Genomic DNA, 13,189 nt, shown 5'->3' with positions numbered 1-13,189 from the left:
AAAGAAACAAACTGAATATACTTGCCATGGAGTGTTCACTATTTCTTCAGCAAGCAAATGTGTATGCTCAGTTGAGAAGCTGAGCTGATTAAATAAATCCACTTTTAAAGTAAACAAAATGAAGATAGCAAAGAGATTCTTTTTTTATTGGTTATTTTATTTATTTACATTTCAAATGTGATCCTCCTTCCCAGTTTTCCCTCCAAAACACCCTATCCTATCCCCACTCCTCCCAGCTTCTATGAGGGTGCTCCCCCACCCACCCACTCAATCCCATCTTACTGCCCTAGCATTCCCTTACACTGGGACATCAAGCATTCACAGGACCAAGGGCCTCCCCTCCCACTGATGGCAGATAAGGCAATCCTTTGCTACATACGTGGCTGGAGCCATGGGTACCTCCTTGTGTATACTTTGGTTGGTGGTTTTGTCCTTGAGAGCTCTGGGGGGTCTGGTTGGTTGATATTGTTGTTCTTCCTATGGGGTTGCAATCCCCTTCAGCTCCTTCAGCCCTTCCCCTAACTCTTCCCTTGGGGTCCCTGTGCTCAATCCAATGGTTGGTTCAAGCATCTGCATCTGTATTCGTAAGGTCTTGGCAGAGCCTCTCAGGAGATAGCATACCAGGCTCCTGTCAACAAGTACTTCTTGGCATTAGCAATAGTGTCTGGGTTTGGTGTCTGTAGATGGGATGGATTCCCAGGTGGGGAAGTCTCTGGATGGCCTTTCTTTCAGTTTCTGCTCCACTCTTTGTCTCTGCATTTCCTTTAGATAAGAGTAATTCTGGGTTAAAAATTATGAGATGGGTAGGTGGCCTCATCCCTCAACCGGGGGCTGTGCCTAATCGCTGGATATGGTCTCCACAGGTTCTCTAAAAATATGCATGGTATGATATAGGTTGTGCTAGAAAGGGGTCAGATATACAAAGTTGGGATAAAAGGTACAGAGAAACCAGGAAGGCAGGAGACTGAGGGCATGGAGGTAATAACAGGATATGTTGTAGTGAAGAAGAGGTAGGGAAGTTGGACTTCAAATTCTACAGCTAGAAGGGAACCTGTGGAGTTTCATTTTATTTTATTTTTAGGCAGAGTTCTGATATGAGCCTCAGGACGTGAGGCCACCAGAGTGGAGACAGTAAAACCATTTGCTAGTCACGAGGGCCTCATTAAGTCTTTCTAATGCTTTATCCGAAGACAACGAAGAAGACATTAGTAGAGGGATTTTAATTAAGGAACTGATTGTATAGGCTTCTATTTTAAATAACTAGCTCAGGCTACAGATGCAAAGTTTAGATCACAAGAGATAATAGTTGCCAAAAGAAAGGTAAGAGGCCACTTAAAGCAGTTCTTAGCAGCCAACACAGTTTGCAGTTTGCCTTTTTCATTGGTAATCTGTCTTGAAAAGAGACAGCCTTTTCTTCTTGAATCAACAGCTTCCTGCCAGCATCCTCTTGAGATGAATTTACTAAACTCATTCCTTGTGAGTTTAGATAAGACATGACCACTCAGCACTACAAAGGAAGATGGTTGAGTGAAGAGAAATCGGCACAGTGATCTGTAGATATGAGTGTCTTTAGACATCACTTTGTGTTATATGTGCATGTGTGTGTGTGTGTGTCTGTCTGTCTCTGTGTGTGTTTGTATTTGTGTCTGTGCGTGTATCTCTCCATGTCTGTCTTTGTGCATATGTATATTTTTGTATGTGTATGTATATATGTCTATATATATGTATGTATATATGTGTATGTATGTGTGTGTATTTGTGTGTGTGTGTCTTTGTGTGTGTGTCTGTGTGAGTGACTGTGTGCATCTGTGTGTGTCTCTGTGTATATTTGTGAGCCTTTGTGTGTGCATGTCGGTGTGTGTATTTGTCTGTGTGTGTGTCTTTGTGAGTGTCTGTGTGTGAGTGACTGTGTGCATTTGTGTATGTCTCTGTATATTTGTGTGTGTCTTTGTGTGTACATGTCTCTGTGTGTATTTGTCTCTCTCTTTCTTTGTCTCTCTCTCTCTCTCTGTGTATGTGTGTGTATGTGTTTGTGTATCTACACACTTGAACATAATAAGCCCATTTCAGTACTGGGTACTTCAGAGCTGAAGCTGAGCATACAGGAGAATGAGGTTGGCCCTTGACTGTAGGTAGAAGTCAAAGAAATGTAGATTATGATTTAGACTCACCTGCTTCTATTAACAGGTGCTTTGAAATGGTTGCATCTATGGGGATAGAAAAGTTAGAGTGACTATTCACATTACCTTAGGGTAATGGAGAAATATATAGACTGCTTTCTCACCTATTGTCTTTCTTTGTTGTTATTTTATTTCTTATGACAAGAGAGGAAGGAAGAGAGAATGAGAGTGAGAGAAAGGATGTGTGTGTGTGTGAGAGAGAGAGAGAGAGAGAGAGAGAGAGAGAGAGAGAGAGAGAGCAACACGTGGCACAGCACAGGTGTGGAAGTCCATGGGATTGAACTCAGGTCATCAGAGATGGTGGCAAGGGCCTTTAAAGACTGAGCTATCTTACTAGCCCTGGAATTTTATTTATGGTTGTCAAACACAGCTATATATCCGTGCAGGGTCTATTCCAGTGCTGTGATTTGATTATTTCCTATTTTTTCATTATAAGCACACAGGATCTATAGTCCAAATTCTACCCCTTCCAATGCCTTGTAAGTAACAGAATTTTATACCTTTGGGTCAAAATGGTGCCAACTGAACCTACTGCAAGTGTTTCCTTTGGGGAAGTGACAATATTTTTGAGAAGAAGTGGAGATAATAAAAAGGGGAGTGTCTGCTGGCCTTTTCCTAGGCTGTTGTACTGGCTAAGTGACTAGATCAGCACATACAGTGTGCTACGTGGCCAACATCGAAAATGAGCTACTTTGGATGGTGAGACACACATTACATTTCTACACCTGGATCCTTAGGTAGCAGGAAGAAAGAAAACTGCTGGGCCTGGCTTGAACACTTGAAATCTCAAAGCCACCCACAGCAACACACTTCTTCCAATAAGGCCTCCTTGTAGTGTCACCCACTATGAGTCTGTTAGAGCTATTTTCATTTAAACCACCAAAGAATTCAAAGTTAAAATAAAACTATCCAGCCAGAGAAAGCTTCCAAAATATTCCAGTATTTCTTTATATTGATTTCCTGACCCTTAGTCATTAATTTATGGATTCAAAACTTATTTATCCACTGTCAGATACTATTGCAATTTATAGTTTAAGAAGAAATGGAAATAAGTCATGCTTAAGTGTTGAAAAGTGTTGCTAGTTACTGATGCCAAAATATCCCTCCACTTTTTTAATATGTGAGAAGATATATAGTGTGCTTTTTCTGGAGGTTTCTAAATCTATTTATAGACACATTATTAAAGTTCCTACATAATTACTTCAAGCTTTAAATTTGGTTCAATTTTTACTACTTTAAGATTTAAAAATAATTCTTTCATGTATTTTATAGTATGTTATGATTTCAATTTTACACTTCTCTAAACTCTCTAGAATTAAGACAGAATGAAAAAATTTAAAGGTCTAGCACCAATGGCAATATTTTCTACATTTAAATATTAAAATATGCAGTAAACCCTTCTTGGAAATTTTTATTGTTTATCCTCTCAAGTTACGTCTATGAATATGATTAGGATTTTTTTTCTGAACCTTTAAATTCACTTGTAACATGGCTGAGCACCAGTGTTAGGCACTTTTCTGTGCTTTGAATATGGAATTGGCCTGGTTACCACCACTTTGTCATTGATTGTGTTCAGTGGGACTGATAGAGGCTCCATTGTCAGCTCTCACTCTCCCGCCTGTCTTTCAGAAGCTCAAATGGCAAAATGTATCATCAACATTAGCGTGACTTTACTTAAAACATGTTTATGGAGGGGCCAGGTCTCAGTTTATAAAGTACTTTTTGCCTTGCAGCAAAAAGACCTGATTTTCATCCCCAGAATAAATCTTGAAAAAAAATCTGGAAAGAGTGGTATGTGCTTATAATTCCTGAACTGGGGAAACAGGTAGATCCCCGGGGCTCACTCGCCAGTCATCCTGGCATAGTTGGAGAGATCCGTCTAAAACACCAAGGTGAATGACTGTTGAAAAACAATGTTGGAAGCTGTCCTCTGATCTTCAAACGCAAGAGCAAAGTGGAACAAATACACAGGCACACAGACTGGGTGGGGTGGGTATGCTCTCTGAGAACTCCCCGGTGCCAGGCACTACTGTAAGTGTTGTAGCTTCAGCAATGATTGAAGCCGACATGTTTTCTGACTTTGTAGTCTAACATAGGCTGCAACATTAAGTAGTGAGTGACAGTTGCTAGGGAAAAAAAGCACAGACTCAGAGGTAGATGGTTGAGAAGTAACTCCTGATAGAATACTCTTTGAAAGGCCCAGGACAAGAATGTCCAAGCTAAGGGCAGGACATGGGCTTTGATTCTGAGTAAAGACTTGTAACTTCCGTGAGGATGATCTGCTTGCCTTCTCACCAATCATCTGTTTGCATTTTTCTTGTTTCTTAATCTAAGACTCTTCTGAGCGCATCTGACTCTGCCCTCTGCTCCCCTCAACAGCTTACTCCAATCCTTCCTTCGTTCCCTTTCATTTTCTCTCTTCTCTATACTGTCATTTATTTTTATGCATGCAAACATGCTGGTCTCTCACATCTTAAAGTAACAAGATGAATCCAGTACATGTCCCCTTTACCTTCTAGTTTCCTAGATTGTTTTACTATACATGCATTTGTGTGATTGAGGTAGGTTCTTGTGTATCCTAGGTTGGCTTTGAACTTCTGATCCTCCTGACTTCACTTTGGAATGTACTGCCTGAACTCTGGGATGTCAGTATTGCACTGCCGTGTCTGGTTTGTGTGATCCTGAGATCTAAGATTGCTTGTTTCTGGGGGTAGGACTCTGGGACTTAGGTGTGCATCAGAATGACAGAGCTTGCTGAAGAGCAGAATGGTGAGCCCAGAAGTTGAGGTTTCTGCTTCAAAATGTCCAAGATGAAGCACACTGCATCAGCCTCTGGCTGGTTCCTAAGTGATACCTTTGCAGCTTTTCAGTGACCACATTCTGCAAACCATTGCTTTTTGTAATCATTACATAGAAGAAAAGCAAAACCACAATAGCAAATAGGTGACAATTAACAAGCCTTGAAATAAATCCCAGAAAGCTAAGATAAATTCACAACAAATATTGTTCATTTGCATAAATCAAACTGGAAAATCTAGTCCTTTCTTTCAGTCTTCCCAGAAGAAAATGGGAATAAGGTTGGAAAAGTAATTTTAAAGCCAAGGGCGCTTTTCCTGGGAAATGCCTTCCATTCAAACTGAAAGCAGAAGAAAGAAGTATAAAAGAACAATCTTAATTATCCTGTAAATAAGACAGCCCTGATTCAATTGTGTATTCCCCAGTAAATATCAATCTGTGAACCGCAAGACCATATGCACTCATCTATAAAACATTCTGAAGCTGTTCGGCTGACAAGTCTATGGAGATGAGGCACTCTTGTTGGGATGTAGCCCCTGATGTTAACAGGAAGAAGAGAAGGGGATACCCTCCCTTTCCTGACATCCTTAAGCATTTGGAGGGCTAAGGGGGCTAGAGAGAAAGGTAGGGAAAAACAATTGCAGAAGAGCCATGCCAGAAATAATTCCTCTGTTGGAAGCCATAAGTAGGATTCTTTGAAGAGAAGCAATACATTTAGGAATAAAACTATTTTTCTTACACTGTTTTTCTGGGGGAAATTTTCATAGGGGCAGAAAGAGTAGTTGGTGAATGTGTGTTTTGGTATTGTTATTGACAGGATGTCTAGCATACTTGTTATAAACAGTACATTTCTTTTTGGATTATCTTATCCCCAAAGTTAACTGAATTAACACTGAACCAAACTATAAGCCTATTGGCAAAGCCAAGGTGCATTCAGAATGCCATCTCTGTCACAGTTGTAGGTCATCTGGTAGACACCGCATGTCTTACATTTTGACTAAATTCTCTTTTTTTCCAGAAACTCGTGAACATATGCAATAATCTAGCTCTCACCAGACACAAGAGGATGGCATACCAAAGTAGCATGGACCTGAATCACTGAGAAAGAATATGTGTGTGTGTGTGTGTGTGTGTGTGTGTGTGTGTGTGTGCGTGTGTGTGTGCGTGTGTGTGTGTGTGTGTGTGTGTCATTGATTGATAGATGGTCACAGAGAGATAGAGAAACCTCATAATATGATTTAAGCCATTGTATACTGTGGTCTATTTTTTCCAGCTAAGCCTTATCTTACCTAACACAGATGCTCCCACACAGAGAAGCCAAAATGATTCATCATATCATTTACATATCCATTTACACTTTCTTCAAAATATAAGATGTTATTTAATCATGAATTGACACCCTATATTGAAGGAAAACAACATTTGTTTTGGAAATTTGAGGACCATGTTACTAATTTGATTGTTTTTATAAACACAACCTTGAATGCAAATACTGCAACTGGCTTGAGGTGATATTATAGATCTAAGATTGAACTTTCCAATTTTAGATTGATTTTGACAAAATATCCTCCAAAGTCCTTGAGCTAGTTTATCATTTTGCCAACAACAGGAAAAGCTCTGAATTCTACATTCTTGCTCACAGACATTAAAATACTTATTTTATCTTTCAACTCATACAAGCAAAGTAACATCCCACTGTCTTAAAGCTTGATGACTGATTATTAGCTTCATCCCAGTAACAAAAATAAGAAGCTGATGTGTGGCAGCATTTGGGTTTCCTGTGTCTGATAAGATAATGCTGAAATGTACAGTGTCTTAAATCGTGTTATGAAGTCTCTGTCTCTATCTGGGTATCTGCCCCCCCCCCACACACACATACACACACATGCCACCTGCTCATGAAATGTCTCTCCAGTGATTCGGGTCCATGACATTGTGCTGTACCATCCCCCTATGTCTGGTGGGACCTGGGTTGTTGCCTATGCTCACTAGCTTCTGAAAAAGGAGCACCTGTTAAAAGGGAGCGTGAGACAGGCGGTCACTGTCTTCACCAGAATATCTATTATTATGACAGGGATGGCATTCTGAATGCACCTTGGCTTTGGAAAGACAGTAGCAGAAACCAAACAGCCTTGACTTTCCTCCATTGTTCTGCCCTGAAGAGGGTCCTAAAGTACCTTGTGGATACATGGAAGGGAAGCAGTGGAAAAATGGAGGGTGAAGGGACATAGAGAAAAATATGCTAAAAGAACGTTATATACTTCTATGAAAATATTCATTTGAAACCCAATACGATCAACAGCAAATTTATACCAATTAATGTATGTGTGTATGTAAAAAAATCCTCTCAAGTAGATTCTAAAACCCCTATTCCAGGGAAGACTCTCTATACCTAGAAAGGAGGAATGCCCCCCAGTGACCCTGAAAAAGGTCTAAACAAACAGATCTTGCTGTGATCTCCCATCCAATCAATACCATTCTGTCTTTCAATTAGATTTAACTGTTGAGCCATCTCTCTCCAGCCTCAGAAAAACTGATTTTTATGGACAGTGATTCAGAAGTCTAACTGTATGTGTTGCACATATATACATAATTTCAGGCAAACCACTTATACACATAATAAGTGAAAAATATAGGAATAAAAAAATTTTAAAGTCAGTTTTCTCTATTTTTTAGGTCTTTATTCTAAAGTTCCCATCATGTATAAACTTACATTAAGTAAATGCTGCTTCTTTTCTCTTGTAGTCAATCTCTTGTTATGGTATCTTAGTCAAAAATCACAGTGATGAGTTGATCAAAGGATATTCATTTGTTCAGTGGCATTTAGAAAGCTACTGGATTTTGATTGGACATCATTCTAACAGCCAATGAATTTAGAAGAAATAACCTGTGCACAAGTCTTTCTTTAATTCAAATCTTAATCTCTGTCTCTTGTTGACATGTCACTGCTTTTTAAAATTCTTGTGAAAGTCATTGCTAAGTATTTCTGTTTAATCTTGCCTTTGGATATGATCAGTGTTTTAATTTTGCATTCTCAATAGTTTGCAAACTCATATGAAAACAATAGATTTTTGTTAATGCACTTCGTGTGTAACAAAAAAAAAAAGAAAAAAAGAAAAAAAGAAAAAAAGAAAGAAAAGAATTCTCTTCTCTCAGCATTAGCTGTCTTCACAGTGTGGCCACTGCTGCTCCTGAGTTGCTTCCCATGAAAGGGACACGTGCTTTGTCCTAGGCTTCTTTGTATCTCTCTGTGCAAGGCTTTATATAGCACTGCCCAGAATTGGTTTAAACTTTTGGTCTAGACAGAGTGAAAAGATGCTATTGTTGGATGGTGAGGCTGCATAGCCAAGCTCTGGGTTCTGGTGGAGCAGCTCCATTAGGTGAGGATGCTCTAACATCATTTAACTGCCATCCCCGAGGCTGACTGGAAGCTGAATGAGAGGTTATTAGTCATAAATCCTTTCCTTGACTCAGATCAGATTCCCGTTTTCCTGACATACACTTTCCCCATCGTAGAGATTAAATTTTACCTGTTGCTACTCATCCACTCCATTGTATACCTGGGAACACTTATTAATTAGCCACAGGCACAGATTCCTATGGGTCTGAAAGCTCAGTGTTACTCCATGTCTGTGGCTAATTAGAATAGCTGCAACCACCATTCCTCTTAGGGTTAAGCATCACAAAGGTCTTTGCCTTTTCAAATTTGTTTTTATTTCCTTCAATGTCTCACAGGAATGGAAGGAGAATGTATAGATTCTGTGGTAAATATACTCCTAGACACTCGATTCTCTAAGTTTTTGTGTTCCTTCCTTCACATTAGGGTAAAGACACTCTAGTATTGTGATATTATGAGCTGGTGGTTTTCGTTAGATCCAAGCTTCGGTGGCCAACGATAGAAAACTTTTAGAGATACTGAAAGCTGCTTTGACTTGCACACTAAATTCAAAATACGAGGGAGTACATTCTTCAATATCCTAGTTGCTTTAGTAACTATAACACCCTTTCGACAATGTTACCACACAGATCAACAGGCCCTCAATTGGGTAATTTTAACAGATCTGAAGGGTCCACAACACATATTTTGTATCTTTTGAAACAGGTTTGAGAGTTCTCTACCTGAGGAATGCTAGGGTGTAGCTTTTAATTACAGGTAGCAACGCAATGACAGACAGTACCATGTCCCTGAGAACTTGCATATCTTTAAGTTAAAAATTTAAATGAGGTCATTTAAAATTCTTTTAGCATAGAAAGATTTTGTTTCTCAAACATGGGGAGAAAGTCTGTTTCTTCACAAGGGATGATCTTGGGATGATTTGGGGTTTCAAGTTCATACCTTCAAGCCTTAACATTATTATAGGACCTTCTTTATGTTGCTTTCTTAAAATGTGGTGCTGTTGTGGATGACCCTGGTGTTGTTTGTATTTTGATGTTAATTCTGCTTTCCCAGGAGGGGCTGCCTGAAATAAGGAATGAGTCACTTACTAAGGTGACTTCTTGTGAACCATCCCCTAATGAATAAAGGAACCAATCACTGGGTGAGTAGGCTGGACTTCCGGGTTGGATAGAGAAAGAGAGCAGGCAGGAGAGAGATAGGGGCCTTTGGACAGGGATATCGAAAGGACAAGATGTAGCTACAAGTGTCTCCTGGTTTCAATGGCGAATCCTAGTGGATTCACCACCAGAGAATTTAGATTTAATATGGCTTACAAGATTAGGATTCTAGTTTGAATCCCAGCGATTGAGTTACCATTGTTTCTGAAGTAAGTTTGTGTGGTGTGGTGGTTTTTTTTTTTTTTTTTTTTTTTTTTTTTTTTTTTTTTTTTCTTTTTTCTTTTTTCATATGGTGGCTCGACTGGGTTCCAGAAAGAAAGGTATGGCAGCAAAGCGTGTGTTTGCCAGATGTGCACCACAAGGGCTATGGGAGTTTTGAAGCCTGGTTTTGACATGGTGGCGACTCTCCAGTGGGAACTTAGTGAATTGGGTAAAGAGAGTTTTGAGTACTGAGTCTCCACAAGACAGGGACTACAGGGGCCAGGGAGTAGCCAGAGTTAGCACAGGATGGTGCCGCTTTTTTCATATTTCCTACAACAGGCGATCAGAGAGTCTCCATCAGATGAGAACAGGCCTGCCATTGCCCGCCCGTGCCTGGCCGGCCAGTCAGCCCACCGGCGCAATGCTGGCAGTAGCGTGGATTCTTTTTTAATATTTCCCGCAACATGGCACCACTTGTACAATTGCCCAGTGGTTCAATAGTCAACCATCTCTGCCTTGTAATGACCAGAGAGAAGGAATCGCTCAAGGACATAACAAGCGCTCTCACAGTCTCCACCAGAGCTTTGATTGTGTGTGTGTGTGTGTGTGTGTGTGTGTGTGTGTGTGTGTACTAATCCTCTGTCTTTGGGAGCTCCTCGGCCTAGTTATAAACAGTTATTTAATCCTATTATTTTTAAAATTAGTATATTACATAAACAATTAGTATATTATAAACAATAATAATAACAACATACAAAGCCATTTGAAATCTGATCCTCTACCCCACTCTGGCATTGGCAATAAACTGAGGACTTACGATACAAGCCTGCTGTATTTCTCCACAAAGACCACACGCTCATCAAGTGTCCTCACAAAGCAATTTCATAAAACCATGTTAAACATCTATTTATCCCATCTGACTATACTTGGTATCAAGTACTATGAAGTTGAGAATCCTCATGGGAGATAAAGATTCCCATCACAGTTTATCAAGAGATTTTAATGAAAGATGACTTATCAGTGTTTACACATAGGCAAATTTCACTAGGAAAATAGATCACTCCTAGGACCAAACGAAGCCCTCCCCCCACCCCCCCCAAAAAAAAACCATGGCCCTTTGAGCCAGAGAGACACTGGCTAGAGCTAGCAAAAGAGAATAGTTGGCAGAAGCTTTTGTTTTGAATGGATGTGGCTATTACTAAATATACCTGTAGAATATGGAATGAAAACAGGAAGACATATTATGACTTTCTTTTATGATATCCTTCAATCTTTTACAGTGTGTTTATTGGCTGAGCTGACATAGATGCCCACATGCATTCCTTGAGGGTCAGCCTCTTGCAAACCGAAAGAACCGGAAGAAGGGAAGACTGGGTCTGTGGAGGGTATGAGAACTGAGAGCATTGTAAATGCAGAATTACAAGCAAATGTGAATGAATATGTCACGTATCATTTCCTCCTTGTATGACTGCCATCACCATTGTTAATAAATAAGGAAATTAGTCAACTTCCTGTTACTCTAACCAAATATCTTCAGTTCAAGACCAAGAACTGTGTGGTCTCAATTGTTTGTATGTGAAGATAGAACATCATGCTGGGGCTCGTTTTGAAGTAGATGTTCGTGTCTCAAGCCCAGAAGGATGGGGATACAGTCAGAGATCCCACCATCACCTTTGAGGACATGATGCCTATGACCTAAGGTTGTCCATGAGGCCCTACCTCTTTAGATCCACAGAAATGCTCAGTCTAGATAAAGATGTCTTCAGGGCTTGAAATCACAGACATCCAGCACCCTAACTATAGATGTGAATGTCAAGGTGGCTAAGGAGTTTGAGATCACATATCTGATAACCAGGCAAGCCAAAGATGAAGCTAGCATATACTTATTTATATTCTTTGCTCTAGTATACTATAACATGACTTAATATCTCAATCTAAAAACAAGCAAAAAAAAAAAAAAAAGAAAGAAAGGTGATGGAGCTGAGGTGGGCACAAGGTACAATTAAAACATTATAAATAAACCATGTCAATGAAACTTATTTTTCTGTTAGAACTTACCAAATTTCAGAAAATGTCTACGAGTTTATAATCTAGTTCCTTTATTAGAATATAAGGCTCTTAAGGATAAGACCTCATTCTTTTGATTCAGTGCTGTATCCCTGTGATGGCACTTCTGTGTGTCTTGTCAGGCAGCATCTCAGCTTCTATAGCTTACTCAGGGTCGTCTCAAACTTGGGAAGCAAATGATATTAAAAGAAGAAACAAGAAAGAAAACACATGGAGGTTAATGTCAGGAAAGGAATCCTCTTTAGATGTTGAAAGGCTGAAACTCATTAAATATAACTAATTTTGAGACTGCCGATATGGGCCAGCAGTTAAAAAAACTTATCCCTCATTCAGAACCCACTACCCACATCAGCCAACTGACATATGCCTATAACTCTAGTTCCAAGGGATTCAATGCCTTTTTCTGACTTCTGAGGATACCTCTCTGTCTTTCCTTCTCTGTCTCTCTCTCTATCCCCCACCCCCCCCTCTCTCTCTCTCTCTCTGACACACACACACACACACACACACACACACACACACACACAAATAACTTTTAAAAACACAGTGTCTCTTTTACCTTCAGTTACTGGCCTCGTCTCAGGGATACGATCCCTCCATGGGATCCTCCATCCATGCCAAATTTTCATCTACCAGGATGTTCCTTAATGTGAACAATGAATAAAAGAGATTCTGTAGGTAGCAAGGGAAAAGCCCAGCTTTCCTAAGAATGAGTTGGGAGAAGAAGTGGCAGCACAGATGGGCTGAGTCAGCCTGCTTTCGTCATCCTTTCTGGGGAAATCCTGCATACCACTTAGCCAAGCTGAAATGCTGGAGATCCATTCATACACCGCAGCACACCTGCCTTCACCATCCCGACATCGTGACATGGAAAAGACAATATGAATTTGGAAAAAAATGAACCATGAGAAAGAAAAGATAAAACTCCTCTGTTGGAAAAAGAACACGGGAAAATATGCAGTGAGTTGGAGCGTCAACGTTGGGTATCTGGTTTTATCCTACTAAGAGAGATTGAGTGGAAAAACTGATCCACTGTCTCTAAAACTCAAAAATAAGAAAGTCAGTCCTCAATGCTTTCTTGGATATATAACTAATGAGAAATAAATCCAGTTACATTCTTTAACTCCTGCCTTCCCCCCAAGGGTTATGGCTTCAATTCAGCATGACCTGCTGTCAGCTCAGGAAATTTCCACCCTGAGAGTTTCCTAGCAGAGTCAAAATAAGTCACAGTCATAAGCAGATAAAGATTGTTTTTCTGAGAGTGCTTGAAACTGTGTTTGAATTCTGTCTTTAACAGCTGAGTTGAGTGCTTGGCTAATGTTTTTCCATGGTGTCACTGTAAAACTATTTTGGCATGATTTGTGAATAGCCCATACATTGACTATTCAAAA

At 39.9% G+C, this 13,189-nt stretch overlaps 1 long non-coding RNA gene across 1 annotated transcript; it reads right to left on the bottom strand.

Moving 5' to 3' along the window:
- Positions 1–289: 289 nt before the first annotated feature.
- Positions 290–12,576, bottom strand: LOC143435198 (uncharacterized). Its single transcript, XR_013105278.1, has 3 exons — positions 12,358–12,576; positions 11,790–11,962; positions 290–762 (listed from the first exon to the last, which is right to left on the bottom strand). It is a non-coding gene; the product is annotated as an uncharacterized LOC143435198 (long non-coding RNA).
- Between the last annotated feature and the right edge of the window lie 613 nt (positions 12,577–13,189).

This window comes from Arvicanthis niloticus, chromosome 20 (genome assembly GCF_011762505.2).
Source record: "Arvicanthis niloticus isolate mArvNil1 chromosome 20, mArvNil1.pat.X, whole genome shotgun sequence".
Lineage (NCBI taxonomy): Eukaryota > Metazoa > Chordata > Mammalia > Rodentia > Muridae > Arvicanthis > Arvicanthis niloticus.
The sequence above is the reverse complement of the archived record's forward strand: the minus strand, read 5'-3'. Positions and strand labels throughout refer to the sequence as shown.